This window comes from Equus caballus, chromosome 24 (assembly GCF_041296265.1).
Source record: "Equus caballus isolate H_3958 breed thoroughbred chromosome 24, TB-T2T, whole genome shotgun sequence".
Taxonomy (NCBI): Eukaryota; Metazoa; Chordata; class Mammalia; order Perissodactyla; family Equidae; genus Equus; species Equus caballus.
In genome coordinates this window covers 39988164-39999276 of record NC_091707.1, presented here as the reverse complement: position 1 = coordinate 39999276, position 11113 = coordinate 39988164, and the positions used below count along the sequence as shown (strand labels likewise).

The window sequence follows — 11113 nt, the reverse complement described above, 5'->3', positions numbered from 1 at the left end:
GGATTAAACATAAAGGTCTTTGTAAATTCCAAAATTATCAAAACTTTATTTACATGTTTATATTCTGCCTTATTCTAGAAAGGAGCTGTGGTGTGAGATTGTTTATGATATACATACAGTACAAGAAGAAAAGTAAGTGAAAAAGGCAAAAACTTGTTATCATTGCTTATGTTAAGAAAAAACAGGAGCATTCCTTGATAGCAGGTACAAATTGTAGCTCTCCCTTGCTGCATATTTTACCTGTTCTTTAGTTCCAACTCCAGAAGGACTTTGCTTGGCATTCCCTTCCGGATATGATGCAAGAATGATTCACAGAGGAAAGTTTTTTCTTTGGACAAATAGCTGGAATTCACGACCAGCTAGAGATGTAATAAAAGCAGATGCAGAAAGTATAAAGACAGGAGACTTGCAGAACAAAGGGTGGGAGGTAAGCAAACTGTACCAAAAAAACGCATTTTTGACATTGAATTTCCTCCAAGCAGATGAAAATAACTGAACCGTTGAAATCTGGCAAAGCCTATCTGATCCGACAGGGAGAATATGTTGCTCTTGTTCTCTCTGTACCTCCTTAACCAGAACATATTGAAGTTATGATGTGAGGCAGCCTTATAGTGAGGCTTCTCCAGCAAAGTTCCAGTGGAGCAGGCATGAGTAGTGAAGTTAAGAGCAAGCGAGGAGAGGATAACGCACCATTTGCACAATATTGGTAAGTAACTTGCATCACTCTAGGGCTTATTTACCATGTGAGCTTTATGATAATATAAATTTGATATAGCCTAGACCATGAAATTGCATTAGCAACTTATTTGTCATACAAAAGGTTTTTGTTTTGTCTTAATGAACTGAAACCTTCCATAACTTTTTTCAATTTTAAGTAGGCCCTGTTTATAACACAGGAGGTGAGCAAATGAACTGGGCCCTGGTACAGCCAATCATCTGTTTTCTGATCGATACTGACTACTGCAGCTGAATTGATTGTGCAGGAATTCTTTAGACAACCAAAATTAACAGACTGCGAGGCGTATTTTTTCGAATATATGCATAACTGCTACTTAATGTGTGAAATTGATCAATAGACCTGTATCTTCGATGAGTAGACCACTTAAAACCCTTATGTTGTGTTTTCCTCTCTTCTTCCCTCCCTCTCTCCCTCCCTCCTTTGCTCAGTCTCCTTAGTTTTTCCTTCTTTTCTCATTGCTTACATCCCCTCGTGCATGTATGCATGCACATTTAGTGCAGCTAAGCATTACAGTTGTTGGTCCACTCCCACTCTCTGAGACAGGGAGTTGGCAAACTATGCATCAACAAAACAGAAAAATTATTTGCTTAAAGTGCATAGGGACAGAGAATAGTGCTCCTTTAGCCAGTCTTGGGGTGGAGCAGAGTTTGTGTGATAGAGGGGGGAATGGTGGTAGTGGGGGTGCAATGTTACAGGAAGATGTATTCCATGTAGTTTCTTTAGCAATATCCAAATCATTGCTGGATTATTTTTCTTTATTTAATTTCATCATAATATTTTGCTCAATATAGACCTAGGCAATTTTGCAGTATTTCTTCTATGTAGATCCATAATATTATACCTTTAAGCAGAATCCTGGTAGTGGCGATATGTAAAATATAAATTTTTTAGTAATATATAACTATAAATTATATATTTCAGAGACTGTGAGGAAGAACTCTCTTTTGTAAAAGTGAAACCAAACAAAAATCAAGTTTGCGTCTCTCTCCTCATATTCCTTTTGATGCAGGCTTCAGCTGCCATTTTGAACAAGGTAGAGCCATAGAGGAGGAACTCTGTCTCAGCAGTCTGATTATTGAACCCTGGATGAATTCTACCTCTTATCTCTCCAGCTGGAGTCCTGGATATTGGCAGGTGGGGACATGGGAGAGATTTTGTTTGCAGTAGCTAATCTTACAGTTCATTAGCGCCTTAGCGACTAGTAATCTCACTTCATTAAATGTGTTTATTTGGTAGTGTCAGCTTTCCTTGTGAAATGTCCTTAAATAATAACCCCGGTTCCTTTAAGGCTAGCGCTTCACAAAAGTGAAGAATGGAGCTGTGCTGCAACAGGTGATGATACTATTAGGGCTTTAATCTAAAATGAGCAACCTAGGGTCATTTGGATATTTCAGATCAAGAGATTAAAGCTCTTATCTCATGCTGTGAAATGTAATGTAAAACTTACAGTCTAGTTTTTGAGAGCTCATTTCAGAAGAATTTTTATGACTTGCTAAAGCTAGGAAAAGGTCCCTTAATATTTTTTCTCTTAAATTTAGTAATAATCCAATGATGTCAATGGTTAGAGTAAGGTGAGAATAAACACATTAAGTGAAAATAAAAGCAATGATTGGGGATCTCTCCCAAGCATGATATAAAAATTTATGTAAAAAAATAGACATCACTCACATGTATGCAAGCACATACCTCCCAGAAGCTCAGAATATGTGAAATGATCAAATCTTAACACTAAAGTATAAGTTTAGAGCTCATTGTGATATGATTCCTATGCCCACTAGGGTATTCTTCATCTGATAGTGGAAATTCACTGTTTCATGATAATTATTAATTCTTTAGCTATCTGCTTAGTCAAATAAAAGATAATATAACAAATTCAAAAGTGCTTGCTTACCCCAGAGACTCAAAATGAAGTTCAATTCTTTGGATTTGTGTCAGGGCCTAGTAATAAACATTGCATAAGAAGATCTTTTTATTCATTTAGCGAACAATATTCCTAGTCGATCTCTACCCTTGATTTCAGTCACCTCCAGGGGAATCAATTTAACTGGTACTTTTCAAATAAAAGCATTTCAGGAGGCAATTTTCTCTTCTGTTTTCTGCTGCAGTAGTTTATGGAGGGAAAATCTATCAAGACATTTTAATAGAAATCAGGAACAACTAAACGATTTGTGTATTACAATATATTATATAAGAGAATATTTACTTGTATTCTGATTTTACCTTCTTACCTCTTATTTACTCAAACATTTTTCAGGGATGTCACCAATTCATTCTAGAGATATATGTGTATCTCTCTATAGATAGATAGATAGATAGATAGATAGATGGATGTACACACACACACACAATTTCAGAAAACCTCTGGTAAGTACATCTATGTTTATAGCAGACTTTTGTCTTCTTTTGCATTCTCTCTTTTTTAATATCAATAATAAGGTAAGATAGGATAGTCACAGAATATCTCCCTATTACTATAACAAAAAAAAATTGTAAAGAAACTAGACCCACGATTACCCACAAATGTTAGGACACAATAGTTAAATAAAATAGAATTATCTAGAGTTAAATTGACACATTGAAAATAAGATGACTTATAGGTTGATGGACTTGTCTGTTTTGCTGGAAATATGTTATTTATTCATTCACTTAGCAGATATTTAATGTGGTTCCACTATTTTTGAAACATTGTTTATGATCTGGGAATCAGAGAAAGTGTTAAAGAAGACAAATAAAATCCCTGATCTCAGGGTGATACAAATTTATTGAGGGAAAACTTCTTGTGCATGATATGTAGTATCTAGTGACAGACCAATGCTCCTGTTGAGAGCAAACACAATAAAAAAACAAAACAAAATAAAACAAATTACTACATAGAATACAAAAATATCCATTTGAGGACAGCAGAAAGCTATAGATATGATGAGAACTGGGAACTGGATGGGCTAAGATTCCAGAAAAGGGAGAACCTCAAAAAGGTGATCTGATCATGTACAGCCACTTTTCTCCTTTGGGCATTTTCTAATTATGGGTATGGGCAGAAAGCTGAAAATGCATCCACTGAAGGTTGCTGCCAGTGTTCAGAACAAAATAGCAAAATTTTGGACAGAGACTCGGAAGAGTGAGCTTAAGAATATAGATAGCTGTCCTAATAATAATTGGCCATATTCTGGAGCAGCATAGGTTGTAAGGCTAAAACCCTAAGAAAGATTCTAAAAAGAAGAATGGAGCTTTAAACAGTGTCCTGAGACAAAGATTAGCGTTTCATACTTATCAAATATTAGAGGCTCTGAAGAAAACAGGCTCTCTGGTGAAAATCAGGAGGGCCAGGGGATAACATGGGGGATACTGAAGCTCACCACAAGAACAAGCTGGCCACTGTTCAACACTGTCTGTGGCTGGATTAATCTAACGTAAGCAATTGTCACTCTCTAAGTGTAGCAAAGGGAAGGCAAACTTCTCTCTGGGAGAAGACTGCCTTGCCATATATTTTTCATAAATGATTTCAGATTTAATCAGAAATTACTTCACATGTCACAACATAGGCAACATGCCTAAAATCTAAGAGAAACATCAGACAACAGAGGCAAACCCATACATGTTCCAGATATTGGATTTAATCATAAGGGATGGTATACTTATGGTTAAGATGTTTAAGAATACGGAAAAAACATGAAGATAAAGATGAAATATGGGGAATTTAACCAAATAATGGTAATCTTCAAAACAGTCAAATGGGAATTCTGGAATGGAAGTATGGTTCAATATTTTTAAATTAATCAATGTAATTTGGCATATCAACAGACTAAAAAGAACAAGCAAAGATCGCCTCAAAAGATGTAGAATAAGCATTTGGCATTATTCAACATCTATTGATAAAAATGTTCAGGAAAACCAAAATAAATCTGATCAAAGGAATCTATACAAACTTGCAATTAACATTATGTGTGAGAGTAACAAGGTAACAATGGCTCCTCTCAACACTCCTATAAAATATTGTGCTGGAAGGCTTATGCAATGCAATAAGCCATGAAAAAGAAACAGTATGCAGACAGATTAGGAAAACAACAATATTTTCCTCATTCTCATGATGCTATGTCTACATAAAAAATTCTGAAGAATCTACCCAAAAGGGTACACCATTAACAAGGAATTTTATTTTTATGTTTTTGGTCAGGAAGACTGGCTCTGAGCTTACATTTGTTGCCAATCTTCCTCTTTTTTGCTTGAGGAAGACTGTCACTGAGCTAACATCTGTGGCAATCTTCCTCTGTTTTTTATATGTGGGACACCACCACAGCATGGCTTGTTAAGTGGTGTGTAGGACCATACCTGGGATCTGAAGCCTAGAACCCTGGGCCACTGAAGAGGAGCACACAAACTTAACTACTACTCCACTGGGCCAGCCCCAACAAGGAATTTTTTTGTGATCACAGGATACAAATTAATTATTCAAAAATCAATTGTATATCTATTTTGGTAATCAACAATTGGAAACTGATTTTTTTTTTAAAACATCATTTACAATAGCTCCAAAAAACCCATGAAATATTTACATGAAATCTAACAAAATGCATGCAGGATTTGTATGATAAAATCTACAAAACACTAATGAAAGTAATCAAAGAAGAGCTAAGTAAATGGTGAGAGATGCGTTGTTCCTAAATTGGGAGACTTAAGATTATTAGGATGTTAATTCTTCCCAAATTAACCTAGAGATTTAATGCAATCTCAATCAAACACCAGCTAAAATGTCTGTCTTAAAAATGTATTTTATTCTAAGTCTTATATGGAAAGGCAATAGACTGAAATAGCCAGAACAATCCTGAAAAAGAAGATCAAATTTGAAAAGCTCACTAAACCTAATTTTAAGACTTAGTATAAAGTGACAATGATTAAGACAGTATTGTATTGCACTATATAAAAAATTAATCGTTCCAAATATAAGATGAAAAATTATTTTTAAAAAGTTTTTTTTTTCTGCTTTATCTCCCCAAATTCCCCCTGATACACAGTTGTATATCCCAATTGCAGGACCTACTAGTTGTGGCATATGGGACGCCACCTCAACATGGCCTGACGAGCAGTGCCATGTCCGCGCCCAGGACCCGAACCAGCGAAACCCTGGGCTGCCACAGTGGAGCACGCGAACTTAACCACTCAGCCACGAGGCCGGCCCCTAAAAAAGTTTTAAAGACAACCTAATAGAAAACCCTTACAATGTTAGATTAGGAGTATGCATATTTCTTAGATGCTATACTAAATCATGGTATACACCAAACAATGATAAATTTGAATTCATCAAAATTGAGAACTTCTGCTCTTTGAAAGATGCCATTAAGAAAATTAAAAGAATACACAGACTGTGAGAAAATATTTGCAAATTACATATCTGATAAAGGACTGTATCTAGAATGTATAAAGAAATCTCAAAACTCAGTAATAAGAAAATAAACAACCCACAAAAATAATGGGCATACAGTTTGAAAAGATGCATCATCAAATCCATATATGGATAGCAAACAAGCTCATGAAAATTTTCTTAACATCGTTAGGGAAATGCGAAGTAAACCCCCCGTGTGATACTAATACACACCTGTTAGAATGGCTGAAAAACAACAACAAAAGCAACACACATTGACCATATCAATTGCTGAACAAAGTTGCAAAACAAGTAGAACTCTTGTATATTTCTGGAATGAATGCAAAATGGTTAAAACTACTCTGGGAAATCATTTGATAATATCTAAATAAAGTTAAACCTATTCTTATCACATGACCCAGAAATCCCACTACTAATTATTTACTCAAGTGAAATGAAAATGTATGCTCACGAAAAAAGTATGTGAATTTCTATACAGACTTTATTCATTATTAACAGAAATGGGTAACAACCCACATATCCCTCAATGTTGGAAGAAGCAACCTGTGATACATCCACACCATGAATTGCTACTCAGTAGCAACATGCAACATCATTTCTTGATTTCACATGCGTTGTGCTACGTGAAAGAAGGTGGACTCAAAAAACTATATACTGTATAATGCCCTTTACATGGAATCTGTAAAAACAAAATTATTCAGACAGTAAAAAGATTAGTGTTTGCCAGAGATGTAGAGGGATCTTCGACTCTGATCAGACATAGAAAAATATTTTGATGTTATATAAATGTACTATATCTTGATTGTGGTGGTGTTTACATAACTATTTGATTTAGCAAAATTTGCAGAAGTGTGCATGAAAAATGATGGAACCCATTGTATGTAAATTATGTCTTAATTTATAAAACCAAAACAAATAAACCAGTGTAATTTACCATGTTTATTGACAAAATGGCTATCTTAATAAATACAATAAAAGCATTTGATAAAGTTCAACGATTATGAAAGATTAAAAAACAAAACCTCTCAACATACCATAATTAGAAAAGCCAACCTTGAAAAGCAGTAAACCTTGAAGAATTACATATAAGACAATCTGTATTTTAAACGACATCAATCAAACTAGTAAAAATACAGCAAAGTGAACAATTTAATATAATAGACTCCACAGACACTGTTCCCCACACATATGATAAACCAAAGTGCGGTGGAGAATGAATGGCCTTTTTATAAAACGATGCTGGGAAAACTGAATTTCTAACCCAACTGCACATCTTACATAAAAGTCTATTTCAGGTAGATTATAAATGTTAATGTGCAAGCAGAACAATAGAGCTTTTAGACTAAAACATAAGAAAATATTTTTATGACCTGAGGTTGTCAAAGACTCCCTGTAATAAACATGAAATGCTAACAGAGGAAAAAAATGTAAAAGATCAATGAAACCTTATTAAAACTAAGAATATCTTCTCATCAAAAGACAAGATTAAAAAAAAAACTAAAAGTAAGTCATGGATTGAGAGAATATATTTTTATGACATAAGGTTGACACAGAACTTGCATTTAGAATATAAAAAGAAATCCTAAGAATCAATATTTAAAAGACAGACTGATAGATAAATGGGGGACAATTTAACAAGCACTTCATAAAATAGGATTCATAAATAGCCAAAGGACATGTTTAAAAAGAGGTTCTCAATATAAATAATCATCATGAAAATAGAAATTCAAAATAAAATGAGGTACCTCAAATTCCAGCCAGGATGAAACAATGAGACAGCTTTGCAGTCCCACTATAACTAACTAGAAACCTGGAAAAATATTTGAAACGACTATTTTCAACCATTCTGCAACACATAGCACAAGAATGTGATCCCTGAGAGGAGGAGAATATTGGGAGAGAAAACTAAGATCCCTTCAGCTTTCCGTTGGAAGGCAAATTCCAGACCACGACAAAAGGCAGGGGATAGCCAAAGACACAACATAAAGAAACCTAAAAGCAGCCGCCCAGTGGTCCAGCAGTGAAGTGTGCACGTTCCACTTCTCGGAGGGCGGGGGTTCGCGGGTTCAGTCCCGGGTGCGGACATGGCACCGCTTGGCACGCCATGCTGTGGTAGGCGTCCCACATAGAAAGTAGAGGAAGATGGGCGTGGATGTTAGCTCAGGGCCAGGCTTCCTCAGCAAAAAGAGGAGGACTGGCAGTAGTTAGCTCAGGGCTAATCTTCCTCAAAAAGAAATAAAAAGAAAAGAAAAGAAACCTAAAAGAGGATGAGACATCTGGGATTTGTGGACAGATTAATAGAAAAGAAGACACTATGCAGAGAAAGAACTCCAGAAATCTTTACAATGTTCCCTTGACTCTAGCAGAATACTACATGTTGCATGTTTAGGGTGAAATTGCATAAGGTTGAGCAGAAAGCTGAACTACTCCAAGACCTAACACAAGCTTGGAAGATACACAAATTACCCAAGTACAGAGACCTCATGGAACCCCTGGAACATTCAGTATAAATCATAGAAACGTCATAGCTTAGTAACAGGGCAAACTTAGCCTTGGAGCAGCATTTCTCAATCATGTCACTATTGACACACAAGCCCAAATAATTCCTTATTCTTGGGGGATGCGCAACATATTATAGGGTGTTTAGCATGATCCCTGTCCTCTTCCACTAGACACCAGTAACACTCCTCAGTTGTGACAAGCAGCACTGTCTCTAGACATTGCCAAATGTACCTTGTAGGGCACAATCACTCCTGGTTGAGAACCATTGCCCTAGAGTAAAGCTTATCCCAGACCTAAAAAATAAAACTTTATGCCTCAACAAGATCAAGTTCATCCACAAGAAACTTAACTGCCTTCCATTAAAACAAAATTAAAATTAAAGGGAGTTAGTAATGCACAACAAGGAACAATGGAACATTCATAGGGTCTAGCATTCTGTCAAATTACTAAAAATGTGAAGAAGTACAAAATTTTGACCAATAATCAGAGGATAAGAGGTCAATAGAAACAGAGCAAGAAACGACAGCTACCTTTAAGAAATCAAATGTTATGACTATTTCACATTTCACATTGTGGTAAACTACATATAACATAAAATGTACCATTCTAACAATTTTCAAGTGTTCAGTTCAGTGGCGTTAAGTACATTCACATCGTTGTACAACCAATACCTCTCCAGAACTGTTTCAACATCCCAGACTGAAACTCTGTGCCTGTAAACAATAACTTCTCATTCCATTATTGCCCCAGCACATGGCAACCACCATACTACTTTCTGTCTCTGTGGATTTGACGACTCTAGCTACCTCATATAAGTGGAATCATACTGTATTTGTAATTTTGTGCCTGGCTTATTAAAAAAGCTTATAATTGCATGAATCACAAACTGACAGAACTGAAAAAAGAAACAGACAAATCCTCAGTTATAGTTGGAAATTTCAAACTACTATCTTAGCAATTGATAGAGCAGAAGTAAAAAAAACAGTGGACTATCCAAGACCCACACAAAATTGTTATGACTTGATTGACATCTTAGTAACACACAACCTCAAACACTGCAGAAATATATTTTTCAACACATTCCTTTTTCAAAACACATGCAACATTCATCAATAAAGTCAGTATGCTAGTCCAAAGAAAATAATTCTCAATACAGAGTATTGATTATATATAGAATATACACTCTGTCTTTTAAAATAGTTATTTTGAACCGTAATGGAATTATATTAAATCAGCAACATAAAAAGATCTCCAAATAAATAGAAATTAAACACATTTCTAAATATTACATTACAAGATATATGAGAAAATATGTTAACACAATTAAAATTAAACCACCATATCATTATTTATGGGGCTCAGCTAAGGCAGTGATTAGAGACAAATTGATAGCTTTAAATGACTATATTGGAAAAGAAGAAAATCTAACATCAAATCTAATGTTCCATCTAAAATAGCTAGGAAAGGAAAACTTGCAGCAAACGAAATAGAAAATGGACAAAAAATAGAATGAGTCATTGAAACCAAAGATGACTTTTTTAAACAATGATGAAATTGATGAATTTCTATATACTTGATACGAGAGCCAGAAAGAGAGAGAAAGAGAGAAAGAAAAGAGTGAGACTAATGAATTAACAATGTCAAGAATAAAAGAGAAGACATCATTACACATCCAACAGATATTAAAAGGATAGGGGAATATTATGAATGACTTTTCCTAGCTAATTTGATAACTAAGACAAACGGAAAATTCTTCAGACACAAAATACCAAAACTGAATCAAGAAGAAATAGAAAATCTGAACAGCCCTATATGTATTAAATATAACCTTCTCACAAAGAAAACACCAGTCCCAGAGAATTTTCTGAAGAATTCTATCAAAGATTTAAGGAAAGAAATAGTATCAACCCCCATAGGCACATTCACAAAATAGTAGTGAGAGAATAGGTGACAGCAAACTGGACAAGGACATAATGATAAGACCCCTGACGAATTTTCTTCATGTACATATAGGAAATAATCCTTTTAAAAAATAACAAAGCAAATACTTTAATCTGTAAGAAGTTAATACATAATAGTCAAGTGAGGTTTATCACAGGAGGGCAATAAACGGAATTCACCTCGTCAACAAATAGAGGAGAAAAAATGTTTTCTGATAAATATAAAAAACGCGTTATATAAAATTCAGTGCCCATTTATGATAAAGAGTATGAATGGCTAAAAAATATCTACAAAATCCTATAGCTAACTTAATGGTTAAAAAAATGAATGTTTACTCCATGGGATTGGGGACAAGCAAACACTGTCTACTCTCACTATTTCGATCCACTATTATTCCGGAAGTCCTAGTGAAATAAGGCAAGGAAAAGAAGTAAAAGGAAAATGAATTGGAAAGAAAGAAAAACAACCATCTTTATTTGTAAGCAACATGGTCACGTGGACCCTCCTAATATATCTATATAAAAGCCACTGGAATTGACTATTTAATATAG

General features: G+C 34.9%; 1 long non-coding RNA gene across 5 annotated transcripts in view; it reads left to right on the top strand.

Annotated features, from left to right (window-relative positions):
- Positions 1 to 340: 340 nt before the first annotated feature.
- The window catches only part of LOC138920540 (uncharacterized), a 32193-nt gene continuing 21420 nt past the window's right edge, over positions 341 to 11113 (top strand). The window contains exons 1-2 of one of the 5 annotated variants that reach the window (XR_011431910.1): positions 341 to 706; positions 1749 to 1873. This is a non-coding gene — a long non-coding RNA (uncharacterized lncRNA). The remainder of the gene's footprint in view (positions 707 to 1748; positions 1874 to 11113) is intronic. The other 4 variants (XR_011431907.1, XR_011431908.1, XR_011431909.1 and 1 more) reach the window with 4 other exon arrangements.